This window comes from Chanodichthys erythropterus, chromosome 4 (assembly GCF_024489055.1).
Source record: "Chanodichthys erythropterus isolate Z2021 chromosome 4, ASM2448905v1, whole genome shotgun sequence".
Lineage (NCBI taxonomy): Eukaryota > Metazoa > Chordata > Actinopteri > Cypriniformes > Xenocyprididae > Chanodichthys > Chanodichthys erythropterus.
In genome coordinates, this window is record NC_090224.1 from 9833827 (window position 1) to 9854189 (window position 20363).

At 35.7% G+C, this 20363-nt stretch overlaps 1 protein-coding gene and 1 long non-coding RNA gene across 5 annotated transcripts in view; both read right to left on the minus strand.

The window, feature by feature from the left end:
- Window positions 1–20363, minus strand: part of LOC137019033 (SAM and SH3 domain-containing protein 1-like) — a 269352-nt gene that overhangs the window by 80715 nt on the left and 168274 nt on the right. Inside the window, exon 1 of one of the 4 annotated variants that reach the window (XM_067384008.1) lies at window positions 17359–17394. The exons of the other annotated variants lie outside the window; for them this stretch is intronic. The gene's annotated coding sequence lies outside the window, so the exon portion shown is untranslated. Of the gene's footprint in view, window positions 1–17358; window positions 17395–20363 lie in introns of those variants that run through there. 4 annotated transcript variants of the gene reach the window in all.
- Window positions 19823–20363, minus strand: part of LOC137019035 (uncharacterized) — an 85497-nt gene continuing 84956 nt past the window's right edge. Inside the window, exon 3 of the long non-coding RNA XR_010894957.1 lies at window positions 19823–19912. This is a non-coding gene — a long non-coding RNA (uncharacterized lncRNA). The remainder of the gene's footprint in view (window positions 19913–20363) is intronic.

Below are 20363 nucleotides of genomic sequence, written 5' to 3' on the forward strand. Positions count from 1 at the left end.
AAGCTCCAGTAAAACAGCCAAAAAAAAAAAAAAAAAGTGAGCATTTTGTGTAATTGCAGGGAAAGAGAACAGTGGTTTCGAGAAATACGGCCAAGAGAAAAGTCTGCTCTTTCAAGGAATGCTGAGAGTCATCCCATGAATTATGGGTAATAATAGCATTTCTATGCACAAGTTTAGATTTAAACCTCTCTTCCAGTCTGGTATTAAGATGCTCTCCAGTCAATCCTGGCTCCTCTATGTCTACAGATCCAAACAGAAACAGCACGGAACAATAGTGACATTAGCATCTAACCTGATTTTACTGAGCGCTGTTGAACTATCAATTGGACGATATACACCTCGAGTTGTCACAATAAGCTAGTCCAATCAAATCAATGAAAATTATATGTCTGTCATGGGAATGGTGATAAATAACATTAATTAGATATGTAAGCATGTGAATACAGATTATACAGGGACATACAATAATACAATACCATAAAACCAGTGAAAAAGGATACAAAATTTACTTTGCTTTCTCTAACATATGGGTACATACAATAGTTTTCTATTGTTTAATTGTTCTATATTGATTCTATATAGATTCTATTCTATTTTCCCCCATCCACAGCTGTCCTTAAATGTCCCCAAACTATTGCCAAGATCACACACATATACACACTGAATCTCAGAGTGTATTCATTCGATACCCCTGCGTTTTCAGTCCTCATTTGAACAAAAGCTCTCATCAAATTTAAACAAGCTTCTGTCCTACTTACCGCAATTTATATGTAAATGAGTGTGTGTGTGTGTGTGTGTGTGTGTGTGTGTGTGCGTGTTTGATCGGAAGACTGTGACTAGGTTAGGTTTGACAAACTGTATGTGTGGTAATTGTGTTCATTCTGCAGTGTGTACCTAAGTGTCTACGTGAGGGATATGTAAACACTGATGTTAATGTATGCATGTGTGAGTTCCCTGACTGAACCAACACAGTCCTCTCCACTCGTACTGTCTGTCTTTAACGACAAGCGCTGATTGGCTTTTGTGTCTAACAGCAGGAGTGGTGCAGATGACTGAAAGAGGGAGAGAGGGAGGGAAATAGAGAGAGAGAGAGAGAGAGAGAGAGAGATGTGGCACTAGGTGGCAGCAGAGTATTAAGAAAATGAGGACACTCAGTTAAATGACTCACAAACATATCCCAACATCCTTTTGATCATGAATTCAAATCAGTAACCAAACATTTCCCAAAGCTGCTGTTTACCATACTGTCATATATATTATAAAGTGCATTTAATAATACATAAACATTATGCCTGATTAACATAAAGAGGACAGAGTTTATGGATCGTTGGTATAACAAATATATACATAAAGTGGCAGATGACTACCAATAGATATATCAGACTGCTGATATTTCATACAAACTTCGACCTATGACTTCGACAAAGTGTGACCTATCTAGGTATGACAGTTACCCATGAAGAGCAATGTGTTTGTTCACACTAACCATAAGAAGATCCGTTTGATGTTTAATGTACGGTTATGGATTAACACGGTACAGTGTCGCACAAACAGAAACCCAGCAAACGGTCGTGTTTGTTAAGGTAGGACAGGTTAGGGTTTGTCTCACTGAAGTAACAGTAATTAACAGTACCTAAAACAACATTAATATGCATTAATAAATAAATGTTAAACGGCCATGTACTCTGTCAGCTACTCGTGTGATTAAATCTGTGGGTTTTAACTGAATGCTTCAGACTTTCTGATCTCAGACAGCATTAGAAAGACAGAGCAAGACAAAGTGAGATAAAGTGAGAGAGACCGGGGAAGAAGTATTGCCATCTGTCTCTACCTGTCTGTGATTACCAGAAGCAGGCAGACAGAAAAGATCTCCAGAGGGATGAGACGATGGATAGAGGAAGAATTGGGAGGTAAAGGGTGAGAGTCAGGGGAAGAATAAAGGACTGGAATGAAGTGAGGGATGATTTAGAAAGGCGTGAGAGAGAGAGACTCTCCTGAGGATGAGTGTGAATGGTCTATCAGTCAGACTAGAGGAAGAGAGAGAAGGATGGAGAGTGAGAGAGAAGACATCATTTAAACTTAAACTTAAAGTCTCTGGCTCAATCCCAAGTGTATTAACTGACCAATATAGTATGCATGATTAATAAGATCATCCTAAACCACTGTCCAGTCAAAACAGTATGCCAAAGATGTCCAGATGACTTACCATGTAAGCAGGAGTTTGTGAGAGGTGTGCTTTAAATCTTCCAGTTATAGGAACGAATGAATGTAAGACTAAAGCTGCTCATTGCAAGCTGAAGCAAGAGTTTCTTTTAATACTTTTATTTATTAACACTTTTATTCAGCAAGGATGCATTACATTGATCCAAAAATTACAGTGAAGTCTTTTATATTGTTACAAAAGATTTATAATTTAAATAAATCAGCGTATTAGAATGATTTCTGAAGAATCATGTGACACAGGACTGGAGTAATGACTGCTGAAAATTCAGCTGTGCTGAATTTTCCACTTGAATAAATTACATTTTAAAATATCTTAAAATAGAAAAGTTATTTTTAATAATAATATATCACAGTATTAATGTTTTTACTGTAGTTTTGATCAAATAAATGCAGCCTTGGTGAGCATGACATCTTTTAAAAACATTAAAAATTCTACCAACCTTTGAACAGTAGTGTACTTTCTACCAGCTTAATATAACAATTGATCTACTGTTAATAAACCATTTATATTAAATCATGTGTTTTAACAGAACCACCAAACCAACACAGAAACAATGGCTTAAACAATGCTGTCCTGGTTTTGGGGCAGGGCTATCTGTTTGGCTGACCAATGAAAGATGGAAGGGCGTGCCTGGAAACCTGGTTTTAAAACTCACTTTCTTACTATAAACTCAGTGACCTTATAACTTGAAAAAAAGTAAAAGGCCCAAAATCTCTCAGAAAGACAGAAAGAGAAAAAGAATGAAAAGTGATTCCAGATTTTATAACACCACTTCACCTCAAAGAAATCAGAACTTACAGTATGAGCAAACACACACACACACACACACACACACACACACACACACACACACACACACACACACACACACACACACACACACACACACACACACACACACACACACACACACACACACACACACACACACACACACGTCTTATCAATCTTATCTAGGTCCTTGAAAGTGACAGTTTTGTCAAAACCCAATTTCATGTAGGATGATAAAAATAAATTCCATCAAATGAGTGTGGGTGTGTGTGTGTGAAGAGCAGCTCAAGCTATAATTGTATGTGGTGTGTGTGTTTGTGCGTGTTATAAAATATGGATGCCATTGTTCAGCAGTGGTGGTGTTCTCCATGAGTGATTTTAATTACAGATGGAGGGATAAACTGGCCTGAAAGACTGGACTCCGGACACACACACACACACACACACGCACGCACACGCACGCACACACCACTAGCCAGCATGATGATGGATGACATGACATTAAAACAAGACAGGGCTAAAGCCTCTTTCAGGGTGAAAAAATGAATGGAAAGGTAAGCCTTAGGTTAAGAAAAGAAAAAGAAAGCAATACCAATACAGAATTAGTCTTCCCACCATATAAAGGCATGTGGGGGGGGGGGGGGGGGAATGGGGTTTCTACTAATTAATGAAAATCTTGTTCATTTTGAAAATGTTTTATAATAAAGCCTTAAGCAACTCAGTGGCCCAGAAATTCCAATTAATAGAGACTCTCTCTCCTTCTATTTTTCCCTTCACTGGCAGACTTGCTGTATTTCATTCAATGAGCAATGAAAACAACTACTACTAGGAAGAGAACAGATTTACAATTAATGTATAGGTCTATATTCTTTTTACCCTCACATAAATACCCACAGCCAAATATTCATTGATTTAGGCCTATGTATGTCATGATGTTTAAGAAATGCAACACACCTCAGTGAGACTCAACCTTTTAGTTGGCTCCCATCAGAAAACCAAACTCAGCTCCAGATATGAAAGCAGGGCCTTTATTAGATGTGTGACACTGGAGCCGAGCATGACAGACCTGTCAGTGGTAAAACCATTAGGCTGACTGACAGCGAAATGAGACTATATTTCAGAAGCACTTCATTTAAATCAAGTGTAGTCTACGGTTCCCACAATGCTTTGTGTCAGCAATTCCTAATGTACAAGGATATTACCCATCATAACTGTGGCCTTACAGGGAAAGTAGCGGATTCAGAAATGCAAAACAAACATATTTTCTTCAGTTTTCCCTAAAAACTATGGCTTTAAGTTGTAAGTAACTGTATGCTGTATGAGCAGTGTTTATTAAAAAAACCATACATGAGAGTTTTATCTATTACTTATCATAGTCAGACATAAATCAAACCATTTTCATGATCATAAAACACAAAAAAAGAGACAGAAAAGTGTCTGCGTTTTTGTGTCTGTTATGTTTACAACTCATAATGAGTTCCTAAGGATGAGGACAAACACACACAAACTCTTGTTTCTTGGCCATAATAAAATCCAGTAAACCACTATATTCCCATCATCACTGCGACTTACAAAGGTCAAATGCATTTCAGAACACAATGATGCATTAAAATAGTTTAATCCAAGCCACTTTCAATGTGGCTTCAAAAGATGTACACAGTGCGTGCAGAATTATTTTCCAGGAACATCTTACCAATTCCAAACCACATCAATCTTAATAACTACTATTCATTTTGTATTTAATCATTTATAAGTGATATATAATTGTTCATGAAGGCTGGAAATGAAAAACGCCTTATATTCAGATTTATTTGGTATGTTTTCTTTTACAGATAAAATGAGCCAAAAAAGACATTTAACTCAGACTGAAAAGTCAAAATTATTAAATGCCAATGAGAAGGATAATGCAATACTAGAAACTGCAGTTAAGGCATGACCATTGAATAGTGAAATACTCATTGGGTCAGTAGGGTCAGACAAAAACAGGTGGAAAAGAAAAGACACATGTTAACTGCAAAAGAATTAAGAATTAAGAATCAAGGTGAAGAATTAAGTGTGAAACCATCAGGAACCCTTTAGTCTCCAGCGCCACAATTTTCCAGAACAGAAACCAACCTGGAGTCTCTAGAAGTGCAAGGTGTCAGAATCTCAGAGACTTAATCCTAAAAAATGACCCCCACTTAATAAGAATCAAAAGCTGAAGTGTTATACTTGAAGACTGTTTTTTTTTTTTATAGGTCTTTTATAGAAAATCAACGTACCTAATAATTCTACACGCACTGTAGAATATCATAGATATCACACAAAACTATTATTTATACTACCTTTCAAAAGTTTGTGTTTTTTTGTTTTTTTTCTTTAAATAAATTACTACTTTTTGTCTGCAGGAATGCATTAAATTGATCAAAACTGATAGTAAAGACATTAATAATGTTAAATGTTCGAATAAGGGTGCGTTCACACTTGTAGTTCGGATTGTTTGGTTCATTTGTTCCGGACCAAAGAAGAAAAAAAAAATTTAGTCCTGGTCCGGTTAGCGTTCAGATTGGCAATTTTATCACAGAACCAAAAGATACCAAACCTTAAGGCATAGGGATACATTCACAACGTGATTGGTCGGATTTTATGATGTATTGCCTATTTTGAGACTGAACTTACCGAACATCCAAAACAATGCTGTTTTCTGAGGTAAATGCGCTCGTTGTGTGTGTAGCGGTGCGTAGCCTGCATGTGATCGTATTTTGGCCAGCTGGGAACTCGTGAAGAGCTTATAAAATGTGTAAAGTAGTCAAAACACCGGCGGGAATCCATCCGTCACACAAACACAAATGATCTGCTGCATGGAGATGCACATCTGATGCCTGTGACGGTCAAACTCGCGTCTATGACGAGAAAAACCGATATGCGTGAGGATTCGGTCTTTTTTAGGGTCTCGTCTTCCTTTTTTTGGTTCGGTTTCATGTCTTTGGTCCGTGTTGCGTTCATATATCATTCGAACCACACCAGAGTTCGTTTGGAAGCGGACCGAGACCCATCTTTTCAGCAGTCTCGGTCCGCTTGTTTGGTGCGCACCAGGGTTCGGATGGCAGCGTTCACATTTGTTAAAATGAACTGCACTAACCGAGCAATCGCACCAGGGTTCGTTTTAATCGAACCAAACATGACAAGTGTGAGTGCTGTTCTTGTGAGCTTTCTATTCATCAAAGTATACTGAAAAAATGATGCTTCCACAAAAAACAGCAACTGTTTTCAACATTGATAATAACAGAAATGTTTTTTGAGCATCAAATCAGCATATTAGAATGATTTCTGAAGGATCATGTGACACTGAAGTAATGATGTTGAAAATTCAGCATTGCCATCACAGGAATAAATTACACTTTAAAATATAGTAAAACAGAAAACATCTATTTTAAATTATAATAATACTTTACAATATTACCATGTTTTAGATCAAATAAGTGCATCCTTGGTGAGCATAAGAGACTTTTTTCAAAAAATGTTCAAAAAAATTCCAAACCCCGAACCTTTGCATGAGCTGGAGGTGCTGGATGCAAATTGTGCCCTGCTCTAACCCATCTTCAGTAAAACACAAACACCTGTAATGAGGAAACTAAGTAAAACCGAGATAATCATCCTGCTCTTGTAAATGTATTCTCAAGTGACAGCCTATTAATGTAGCATTCACAAGCCCATTAATCTTGATTTAGAGAGGCAGACAGAAGTCACTGGCTCCCTGCTGACTACATTATGCTTGCTTCATGTCTGCCTGAGTGATTATTTTAAACACTGCATCCTGTAATAACGTGACTGTAAGGAAGCGCATAGTAACGGCTCTGTCTGTGAACAGTGTCACAATGCTGAGAGTTGCAGATGAAGGTTGAAGCTCTGCACCAAATGTACCACTAGAACAAATCAGTTCACATTTCTTATTTTATCGTTTCCAGACATGCGTACAAAGACACAAAAATACACGCACACACATGCATTCACACAAGGCATATCCAAACTGGCTTATGTTCTAAATTTGGGTTTAAAATCCAATCATTAGAATATATATATAAAAAATATATATATATATAAAAAAAAAAAAAAAAAAAAAAAACACTGAACAAATCTTCATAAAAAACAACTTAAAGGGCAACAAATCACTGTCATCCAATAATTAGTAAGCATTATTCTTCACAGTGGCATTATGACATTCAGGCTAAAATATCACATTAAATATCACAAATAGCAAACACAATTTGCAGCTACAATAGTCTTTTGTTGGGGCTTCAATTACAGTGTTGGTATCCATGCATATTTGTGTGTCCATTCAGACTAAAACTGAGGCACTGATTGACATATGAATTACCCACAATGCTTTTCTCACAGCCAAAGCAATTGCTCCCATTATCACAAGCACTGTTTCATTAATTCTTAAACTCTTTTTGTTACTTTCTCCCTCTTCGTCTTGCCAATATCACATCCTCTTCAATCCTTCACTTATGTGATATACTTACATATACAGTATACTTCAACAAGCACATATTTGTCATATTTTAGGCTTGCAAATGCATATTATACATCAGGTGATGCAACAAGTGAGCCTTTAAATGACTGTGCCCTCTCTGAACAAAGGGCAGATTTTCATTACCAATCACACAGACCTAAATGCTATGGAATGCTGTTTTATGGAATAGTTTCAAGTTGTTATTTACTCCGTGGGGCATCTCATCATTTATGTTTATTATACCGCATCTCAAGCTAATGGCATTTGAAAGTGCTTATAGATTTCAGCTAGTTTACGTAATTAGACTTAGGTAGCACACGTCAGTTCTTATAAATGTTTGGCCTTTAGGCCATCAGAGCACATAATCAATGACTGAAACATCTGATTTCTGTTAAAGGTACATTCACTAAAATTTGCATGTTCTTAATCAGCATTTTGCCTTTTTTTCCAGTAAGAATATCAAATGCACATCATTCAAACAAGAGAAATTTACTTGAGAAGCACTGTATAACACATTATATTCATAATAATATATATTAATATGCATAATAAATATGAATTATATTACATTCATATGCATAATACATTGTATAAAATATATTTTCAGAGAATATTTCTTGAATTTAGTTTATTTTTCTTACTCCATTAAAGGATTAGTTCACTTTCAAATGAAAATTACCCCAAGCCATCCTAGGTGTATATGTCTTTCTTCTTTCTGATGAACACAATCGGAGATATATTAATAAATATCCGTGCTTTATAATGGCAGTGAGCGGGATCAATGAGTATGGGCTGAAGAAAGTGTCTCCATCCACATATCCATATTTAACAAGTTATGAAGTAAAATATTTAGGTTCAGCCAGACGACCTTCCATATTATACTTACGAAGAAAGTGTAAAACTCTCGCAGTTTAAAAAGCTTACGATATGTCCTACACCTTCCCTATTCAACTTACGGAAAAAGCTTAACTGACGCGACGCCAGTTCCGTTTTTTCGTAATTTGAATATGGAAGGCGGTCTAGCCCAAGCTAGATATTTTACTTGTTAAATATGGATATTTTGGATATGAAGGTTTCACACAAATGAATAGCTTCACTTCAGAAGGCCTTTATTAACCCCCTGGAGCCGTGTGGAGTATGTTTATGATGGATGGATGTGGATTGAGACACTTTCTTCAGCTCATACTTATTGATCCCGTTCACTGCCATTATAAAGCTTTGATGTGTCAGAATATTTATTAATATATCTCCAATTGTGTTCATCAGAAAGAAGAAAGTCATATACACCCAGGATGGCACGAGGGTGAGTAAAGCTTGGGGTAATTTTCATTTGAATGTGAACTAATCCTTTGAAAAATTTTAAAGCATGAACCAAACTAAATTTGATTTATTCTTAAACACGAAAAAAAAAAAGAAAGATATTTGCTAATGGGGTAAGACAAATTAACAACACTCTCCAGTGATATGTTCTCTGAAAAGTCTACATATTTATAGTTTTGCTTCACAAGCAATGTTAAAATATTTTTATTTTTATGTTTAGAAGACTATTTGATTTTTATTTGCAGTGTGCAACAAGTTTTTCTCATATACCAATCTGTCTGCAATCAGTCTATCTCAATAGAAATTACTGCTGTTTAATAATTAGTCTAGCATGAGCTTTCTTATTTAGCAGCAAGACAATGCTCATTTCAGAACCCCAAGGACAAAGTACAGATGCCTTCTAAACTTCTTTGTGTAAGTTCATTATACCAAAACATCATCCACGCTATATGGCCAATGTTAGGATTTGTGGTTAGGATTTCTAACACTTCAGTATTGGGAACTATTATCACTTTTAACTAATTGCTTATTAGCTTGCATATTGCCTATTAATTAGTACTTATAGAGCACATATTAATGCCTTATTCTGCATGACCACATTCTACATCCCCTAATCCTACCCAATACCTGAATTTAACCACTACAACAACTGCCTACTAAATATTTATAAGAAGTAAATTATTAGTTTATTGAGGGACAAGTCATAGTTAATAGAAAATATGTGTTCCCCATACTTAAGTGTTATCAGATTTCTCAGCAGATGAGATAAAACAGATAAAGAGCATGGCCAGAGTCAATCATCCTTCTAAAACAATGGTGTTAAATCACTGACCACCTCTAATATTTCTTTCAGTAACTTGCAGTGCATGCATATGCTACCAAGAGAACAAAGATATTGCTACTCTTGTTATATTAGAGATAGACCCTCTCAGATATTGCTCTTGGGCATCTTAAAATTTCACTTGTGTTGTTTTATGATCCCGAAAAGGTCATTTTGTGCTGTTTTCAATAAGATTTCTTGTTATTGCTCCAGATGGTGTCATTTTCCAGAGCGCACTTTTGTTTCTCAGCATCCGCTGGTGGCAAGACTTGGACTTATATTTAGCACTACACAGTTCTTATTGATGTATTCATCATCCGAGGAAGGTGCGATTACCTCTCCAGACCTGAAACAATCATACAAGCTGTCATCTAACGTGATTTATAATAAATGACCATTCTAAAGCAAACAGTCTGATGAATTCTTTAGGTTTGGAAGAGAAGTTTCACTCGCACTGGTCTGCCACCTTTAACACTTTCTTACCATCACAGGCCCAGCTTCATTTGATGCTCAGAATGTTACATACACTGCTCATCCACCATTTTAATAATATTCCTATTTAAATGCATGAACAATGTTGAGCTTCAGGTAGGTCAACCCAGTCTCTCAATCTCTATACTGTATATATTTCTCTTGCTCTCTTTCTCTCTCTCTATAACACACATTCATGCCAAAATAATATATAATAGATGAGATATTGATGCAATTTTGTTTTAAATATACATTTACAAAAACACACAAAAATATTATAGTATTGGTTGCTTGTTGATAAGTATGAAGTAAATGGAGTTCCATGCTTAAACATAGAAACTGTATAAAGATCAGTCACACTCTCTCACCCAAGGCTGTCTCACTCCCTCTGTCTCTATTGATAAAACTGCCAATTCCCTTGAAAGTTTTAGGAAATGTTATAGAATAACACTTTTATACTGTCTCGCCACTGTAAATTGTGAGTTTTTTGCAAGTTTTTTTTTTGTCTTTTTTCTTTTCTCTCTCAGTGTTGCTGCTTTGGATGACAAACAGCTACTGGTCCCCATCCAGTAGTGAAACAGTGCCTTCCAGCACAAGATGCTCAAGACATCCTCTGCTTTAAGCCCAGTCTATCTAACAGGATTAAGTGGATGGGTTCTGCAGCTGGAAGGAAACGCTCTCAAGAACAATAGAAGACAGAGCAAAGCTTCAAATTACAGAAAACATAAATATATGAAATGTGAAAATGACACTTTATATACACTAAACATAATATAATATAATTATGTCTGGGAAGTGATTTACATTTTTTATCTAATTAATTACAAATTTATTGTACATCAAATTTGGCTGAGAAATTATCCTCAAAAGATAATTTGAAGTCATTATTGTGTAAATCATCAAATAGAAATTGCAAATAGAAGATTCAGAAAGAAATATTTTATTTGATTCAACAGAAGTTATTACACAAACTTTTGGACCATGAGGCTGAGAAAATGATGACTGAATTTCAATTTTTGGGTGAACTATATCTTAATTTTTATTTATTTATTTATTTTTTTTATCAATATGAAAATATGAAATTAAAAGTAAACATATGGTCAACTTATGTTTTATGAATCATTTTCTTACAGAAGATAATTTACGGAAGCCTACCAAGAAGGCTAGGTTACTAAGTTTATTAAATTAATTCATTATTATTAATGTGTGGGGCGATACATCACGCAGGCACAATAGCGATGTATGACAGATGTATCACTTTAATTTTGTTTTTCCTTTTTTATTCAAAATATTCACAAACTTAACTATAGCCTATCATGAACTATAGGCTATACAGGTGCTGAGCACCCATGGAAAAATATGAAAAATATATAATATATTATATAATATAATTAGAGATGCACCGATTGATCGGCCAGGGATTGGAATCGGCTGATTTTCCTCATGATTGGCCCGGATCGGTGATCGGCCGATCAGTCTCACTTCTTACCGATTCCGAGACGATTTTTTTTGTTACCAGCGGCACAGGCAATAATGTCAAGTGCGCGTTCTCGCTCTCTTCTCTGTCACGGTGAAGTGACACACACCCGCGCGGGCGCCTCCTCTCTCTCACTCGACTCCGGGTAGTAGTGCTTACTGCGCATAAATTTTAGTCATTCCCGCAGGTTTCGTGCTTACACCGAAAGCACGCGCACCACTGATCTATATTAGTGAAGCGAAAAAGCCAAGCTCAGTCTCAAACAGAAACAAGTCCAACAGAGTCACAAATACCAAAACGAGCAGCATAATGCGCTTAAACTGTCAAATACATACAAAAGTATGTCAAAACCAGCGGCACACTCAATCTTGGCGAGTATACAGATAAACACAGTCAGTTTTGAATCGTTAAATAGCTAAGAAAGTGAATACATGTTGTGTGTAACAATATTGGGTCCGTTGAACACCGTTCATTAACTCTTAAAGGGACAGCAGTCCAATATTCCTGCTGCTGTCTGTCATGATAATCAAAGAACAAAAGACAAAGAAAATCAATTTCAGCTCTTGACTGAATACGTTTTATAACTTTAATGGTAAGAATTGATCTGTATTAATATTTACAATAAAGACTACAGAAATTAAGGTAACCAATGTAAAATAACACTGAATGTGTCTTTTTACATTTGATTACTTTAATTTCTGTAGTATTTCTTACCTGAATAGAAACCCAGTTAACCCAAAAAACTTAGTTTCATAGCTCTCTTTATTCTATTGCATTTATTTGAGCTGTTTATATTTTATTACTGACTTTTTTTTTTAATGAAAATAAAACTTTGCATTGAAGAAAAGTAGATTTTTGTTTGTATATGTTGTCAATTATAGTTCTTAGAAAGAAAATCGGTATCAGCCGATCTCACTAACAAAAAAATCGGAAATCGAAATCGGCCAAGAAAATTGCAATCAGTGCATATCTAAATATAATATAATATAATATAATATAATATAATATAATATAATATAATATAATATAATATAATATAATATAATATAATATAATATAATATAATATAATATAATATAATATAATATAATATAATAATATTAGGTAGCATAAAATAAAAAAAAAGATAATAAAAAAAGACTTACACAGGGAGAGAGGGAGAGAAAGATGGTTTTGCTCAAGTGGACACACATGCATTATTCATTCATTTTTCAGTTGGGCTGGATAAAGTCGTGGACCTATAGCTCACACTTGGCTTGTCCTATAGCTTAGACTTCAACAGTCTGTGAAGCCTGCAAAACTACACTGTCAGACAAAAACTGTGCGTGTACAGCATGCTAAACCACTCCCTCTGCTTCATTTCTGCACAGTGTACATCTCTGTGTGGTATCCTACACGTATCCTTGAATGTTGACAATGCATACATAACTACATAAACAATGCATAACAGCGCACAATGCAAAATATGAAGCTTATTAATTTGCATGTAGAAAACTATCCCTTCATCCTGCAAACCTGATACTAGATGTTCTAACACTAAATATATCCAATCCAAAATGAATAATTACGATATATTGAATATATAAGTTCAATGCATGCTTCATAGCACACACTGGTATGTGAGCACATGTTCAGACAGCAGATGTATGTTGGAGATGTGACACACATATGGTGCATCTCTTCACCTTTAACCTCAAGTGTAACTGTCATATCAAACATATGGCCAGTGTGTGTGTGTGTCTGTATATGAGGAGTGTTGTACCTGTGGAGTGAAGAATCGGGTTGCACAGTGTTGGTGTGTGTGTGTGTGATTGTTTCCTAGCAGTGAAAGCCATCGAAGGTCAGTGTGACCCATAACTTGAGTTCAGACACACTGTGTCTCAAAGAGGACTAGATGATTATGAAATTATACATGGTCAAAAAAAAAATCACAAATGTATCTTAAAATGGGTTTCATAAACACTATTGTTTTCAATCATATCAAAAGTCTGAGGCCATATTAAAAATGTCTAGGTCACTAATAAAATCAAGTTTTTGATTTGTACTCTTTGTACAGAGAGATGTTTTTGCTTCCATTGAAGCTCAAGATGCTCTTTGAATCCTTTTCAAATCAAGCTGATAAAAAAGGTTTTATATTAACTTGTGGATTTCATGCCAGAGAGAAAGAGCATTTCGATGCATAATTATAAATTCTGAGCTGTTCATCATTCCATAATCATGCCATGTTTATCTTTCATGCTTTATTGTGATACACGCACAGCTTTGCACACACATCACACACCTTTTTCTGACATTTATCTCATTCAGTCCCCCCAAGGTGATATTTCAACAAATGTATGATCGTGACCCCTCTGAAGTGTCATCTGAAGAGGATGTCTTCTTGAATCCCACTGCCTTATGACAGTCTGGTCACAGAAGATCTGTGTAGCTCTCCTGACATATGAAACTCATATATAGACATCCAGAAGTGTAGGATGACATGAAAAGGTCAAACTAAAATATCACTGTCATCTCACAATCTCTGTTTCTGATTCTGTCAAATCTTCACACGTTCATTAGCACATGCATGACTGAGCTTACATCGAGACATCAGAGCGGCGGCGACTCATATTAAATCAGGGGACATGGCTCAAGCTTCCATGAAATGTACCATGACTTGCAAATTAGACACTTGGGGTCCATAAACTCTAAAGAACTTACTATATCTTCATGTTGAAGACAAATAGCTTAAATTAACTATGCAATATACAGAATATCTGAAAACATCATTAATCAGTATTTGTTTTTCTTTTTTTCACACTGATTTTTTTTTTCTTGCCCTATTTACACATAAACCTCAGTAAATTTGATTAATTGTTAAACGAAGAAAAATAGGGTAAGAAAAATAAACTTGCGACATGTTTTCTAAAAATAGGTCAGCTCTGCTTTTCAGTTAAATGTATGTTGTTGTATGGCTGCCTTAATGTTTGTACTACAAAATAAGACAAAATACTGAAGAAGAAGGAAAAATAAGTCTTGCAAAAGGAATCGCTTCATGCTTTGACTGGAGATGCACAAGTAACCAGACACACAAACACACAGATGCAGGTTTATGCAATCCTGTCATTCAATGTCTTTGAAAATTTATGAATTACATCAATATATCGGAGCACAGATCCCCTAGTCTCTCTTTCTCCCTCTCTCTCTCTCTCTCACACACACACACACACACACACACACACACACACACACACACACACACACACACACACACACACACACACACACACACACACACACACACACACACACACACACACACACTTAGTATTTTCCATTTTCAAACTGCACAGGTGAATTCTAAGTTTTAATTACCTTTCTGTGTTCAATAAACATACAGTATATTACTTTGCCTAAAAATAGCATAGCTGGTGTATAATGAATACTGAAAAAATAAATAATGAATACTGCACTAAAGTATACACACAGAGCAAAAGACCTTTCTACTAAATTGGTCAGTGTTTTCTGTGTTGACACAAAGCCAAGAGTGCTTGCTGGGAAAAATTCTGGGAAGACTTCTTCTTGGACAAGAGATGAAAGGAGCCTTAGGTTATCTCTCTACATCAAAAAGACAGACAGACAGACAGACAGACACACACACACACGCACACACATAAAAGAAGAACAGAAGACGAGTATGAGCAAAGGTACTTTGATTTCTGATGTCCTCAATAACATGTCAGCATATTGTGTATATGTATCTGAACTTTTTTGCTTTGCCATTTGTAAAGTGGCAGAAAAAAATGAATATCAAACTAAATTTTCAAATAAACACTTATTTGACACTTGATAAATAATCCAAAATTTCACCACTGTATAGAGATGTGAGGAATGCAAATGAAAAATGGGCTGAATTTTAATCAGTTTTTCATTTCTGCCCAAAATCACCAAACCAGACTGAGCGTGTCTCTTTCTTCTTTACTCTGAAATTTGAATTTTCAGCATGTTGAGGCATATCTTTGATCCGACTTCACCACTAGTGTGGACTTAGGAATGGCACAGTACTTGCTAAAATGCCACATGACAAGCAAGCCCAGAAAAAAGCTGTGTGCAACACACAAACAAGCCCAAACAGAATGGTTAATCAAGCAGAATCTGAAATAAGGGACACAGCCAGTCTTTGGCTGTGAATCACTTGGAAAAATCTTTCACTGATGAAATACTTTACTCTTACTAGGTCTGGGACAATGCTATCGATGCATCGCGATTCGTGGATAGTTTCTGATATTTTCCAAATGCATCACTAGTTGATTCTAAGCTTGATTCTGCAGCTCCAACAGTGCATAAATGTTTAGCTGTGCATTTGTTTTAGGAAAACAGCACAAAATGGGTATAAACTTTGCAGTTATAAAAATGATCTTCTATTCACCATCCTTGATAAGGCATGATCACTGATGCTGAAGTAATTGCTCCTTATTTGATATAAACATGCAATTTAGTCATTAGATGTTAACAATCAAAAATGAACAATAGAAAATGTGCTCATTACCAAAATGTCAAGAAGCCCCTATCTTAAATCAAGCAATTAGAGAAATTAAACCCCAGGAGCTGTCATAGGATAAATGCAGTAATTACCACACTATTTCTGAAAGTCTACAAGATCCTGATCTTGAAGCAACATTAAAAAGATAATACGTCTGATAAAGATGTGGGCACTGGGCAGAACAATTCAATTCTATTTTATTAATTACTTGAGGTGTGATCATGTCTGTCCAACAATAACACATAAACCTTACAAAACTATGCTTTCACTTAATGTTATAATTGTGTCTAAGCTGTGAATATCCGATTAATAATATAGGTCCTCCACAGTATGAAGTGCCTTTAGGCAGGGCTTTACCAAAGACTATAGATGTAGAAAGATGGTTCACTCCTATTAGTTATGAATAGGAGAAACTGCAACACGCAATATGGCGGAATACGTCCCGCCTTCTAATAAAAGAGCCATTCACTGATTGATAAAGCCATTGCGTCACTGCAGCTGCCATTAGAAGCTCCGGTTCCCATAGAAACCTGAGACTTGTTATTTAATTGTGAGTTCGCCAAGCAGTTTTTTAGATTACAGGATTCCCCCATTCAAATAGATAAGACTTGGTTTTGGATGCCCGAAATAGCTACCCGGAAGCGTTGCAAATAGTGAACAGACTTTCCTTGAAAGGGACTTTGGCTTTACGCTTTTTAGCCAAAAATCTAATTTGCAAGAAACATGTACAAATGGTTAACAAATATTTATGAATAATTTAAGACAGACTAATGGGTCCTACTTTACATTAGGTGTCTTTAACTATACTATATACTTAAATTTAAATTAATAATTTGATACAATGCACTTATTGTGTAATTATACTAATGTTGATGCAAGAACATACTATTTAAGGACATCTAATATAAAGTGTGACCGACTAATGTAAGATGTAGTGACAATGCTACACAAGTCATAGGGCCATCCTTATTGTTGAGCCCTGAACTATATGAAATTCACTTAGATATTTTAAACAGGATCACAGGATGCACAAGTTTTTTTTTTTTTTTTTGAAGACAGGGCAAGTGGTTTCAAAAAGTCTATGTAGAACTCTTCTAGAACATCCTTATGCTGCCAATTGGCTATAAGACGCCAGATATTTCAGAGCAATGTAGCAACCAGAAACAAGTCAAAGAAAAAAAACATAAAAACATATGAATTTGAGGAAGAAAAAGGCAAACCTGCAATTTGCAAATTATCCTCCCCTAAATTTACTAACCAGTGTCTGTATGTGGTCTGCGCAGTGTTTAAATTCCACTTCAGCACTGACGTCTTTCGCGCTGTTCTAAGGAAAAAAAAACGAGTGCATTTTGACAAGGTCGTGGGTTTAGTAACCGGTTAACCAGAGTTAGAGTGATACTTGCTGCTGCCCGTCTGAGAGTGGCTGCTCCCCAGACCGAGAACTTACCACAGATCAGAGATAATCACAGGCTGCAGTGGCCAAACCCTTATAACCAGTGGAAAATTCTGCAATGAATCACACTGCGTGGCAAGGGCTGATTTGATAAAGTGCAATTTGATTAATAATGAGAAATAAACCGAAATGTTGCCATTTGGGGACTACTCCACTTTCTATCATACTTAAAGGGTTAGTTCACTAAAAAATGAAAATTATCCCATAATTTACTCAACCTTAAGCCATCCTAGGTGTATATGACTTTCTTCTTTCAGCCAAACACAATCAGAGTTATATTAAAAAATATCCTGGTTCTTCCAAGCTTTATATAATGGAAGTTAATGGAATTGAACCCTAGATTTTGAAACCCAAAATAGCACATCCATCCATCATAAAAGTAATCCATACGGCTCCAGGGGGTTAATCAAGGCCTTATGAAGTTAAACGATGCGCTTCTGTAAGAAACATAACCCGACGCATAACGTAGGATGTACTATAGGAGTAGCGTAAGCTTAGGTGAGAGTAGACGCCTCTCACAGTTCAAACAATTAGGGCTGTGCAACAAACTCAACTCAAGCTCCTCTTCTCTTATATCAAAATTCTCTGACATTTCTCTTTGCAAATTGTCCATTTGGACTTGTAATTCATGAAAGGTGTTTTATTTTGCTCTATCCTCTGCACTTCTGTGTTCGTAAATACGTCATGCGTCAGGTCAGAGGTCATGCTTCCGCTGGAACTAGACTCTGATTAATAGAGTGCCTCAGGGATGACACATTTTTGTAGGCAAAACCCGGAAGCGAGTTAGCATTTTAGGACTTCCGGTTCCAACGCCATCAAGTCTATGGGTTTTTTGAATGGGTTTTTGCTAAATCGCCTGAAATAAGGTCTGTGGTTAACAAAGCCTCTAAATACTTTCACGTTTTGATCTATGACATAAAACACACCAGTTATAACCCGCTTGTGATTTTTTAAACTTTTACTGTGTCTTAAAATCGGCGGTTGCTAACAAATTGCTAAAAGGGACTACTTCCTTTGGCAGGGACTTTAGACGTCATCATTAAAAACGGGACATTTGAACAGCATTTCTCATGAAAAAGTGGATAAGTATTCATACACAGCGCAGATCATAATCAGCGAGCATGTTTTTAAATAAAGTTGTTTTTTAAATACAGTTTGAGGAAGCTTGGTGGTGATGAAGTTGATCCGTGACCATGGTGTGCTGTAGTCCGTTTATAGCCTACTGTTAGACTTTTATATCTGACGACTTTATTTAGGCTTCAAAATCTATAAATGTTGTGTTAACTTGTAAAGATTATCTTGATAGACAAAACTTGTAAGTGGCATAACCCTTTGTTAAACACAGAGCTTATTTTCTGCGATTTTCCAAAAGTCTATGGGAAAAATGCATAGGCTTTCAACCGAGGGAACCCGTGCGCCGCTATCTTTCGGGTTGGCCTACAAAAACGCGTCATCCCTGGGGCACTCTATTAAGCCAGTGATAATAGATTATACTCCAATGGTGTTTGGCTGAAGGAAGAAAGTCATATACACCTAGGATGGCTTGAGGGTGAGTAAATTTTGGAATAATTTTAATTTTTGGGTGAACTTACCCTTTAAGAATGCAGTGGTTAGAGATGCACCGATTACCAATTAGCGGATAATTATTTTAATGCTATGGCAGATAAATAATAAATGGCTAATAATAAACAATAAATGGCTAATATGAAAATTCTATACTACTTTGTCTAAATAAATTAAAAATTAAATACTGAAAAATAAAATAGTTTTACATGCTATAAGTGACTTCATCACAACATTATAATGTACAGTATGAAAAATGGATATTATTTTTGAGATTTGCTGAAGATTTCATTGAAAAGCATTATTAAATAATTAGTGTTTTTAAAGCCTTAACCTTTAATTAAAAAATCAAGCATGCACAATTAAATATACAATACTGATAGACACAAAAAATAACTAATTTTGTTCAATAACTGATATAGAACTTGTTGTGAACCCTGTTAATATAGAACATATTGTGCATCCCTAATAGCAGTGCACTTCATATTTTCTGCTGATATTGAGAGTTGAATAAAAAAAAAATATATATATAGTCAAGATATCAAAGACTTCAAATGGGAGGGTGCTCTGTGGGGCCCTGAGTCTGAACCTTTGCTAATGTGCTTTCAGTACAGAACCATGGGTGCAGGTGGTATTCTGCACATCTGACCGACACAACAATCTAGTCCAGAACACAATGAAGAGAAGAAAAGTGGAACACAAAATCCTGTATTATGAAACTTAGCCAAGTGCATAGCTATACATAACCTACTCACCAAACAGGTAAAAACAGGGAGGATGTAAGCTTCACACTTACCTAAAAAGAGTAGAAAAGAGAAAACTAGAATCAACACATTACATACATAACGTAAACAAAGAATATTGATAACCATTAGAACCATACAAGGATAAACAATTACACACAACAACAATGTGTACACATATTAATTAATTAACGGAATAAAAAGACATACACAGACTTCTAAAGCTTGCATGACATTTGAAATAGATTAAGCCAGAAGAGCTTTCACTGAGTAATGGGACCAGAATGACAGATTCTGTTTCAAGAGGATTATATAAAATTATACTTTAAAAAAATCACATCTCAGGTTATTTTAGTGAACAACATCTGAATAGAAAGGCCCAAAAGGGCACTTGACCCAAAACAGTAGGAGCTCTCCATCTACCAACAGAGAGAAATTAATAAGCAGAGTCTATAATAACAACCTAATTTATATTCATAAATCTACTTATGCTCAATTTAGACC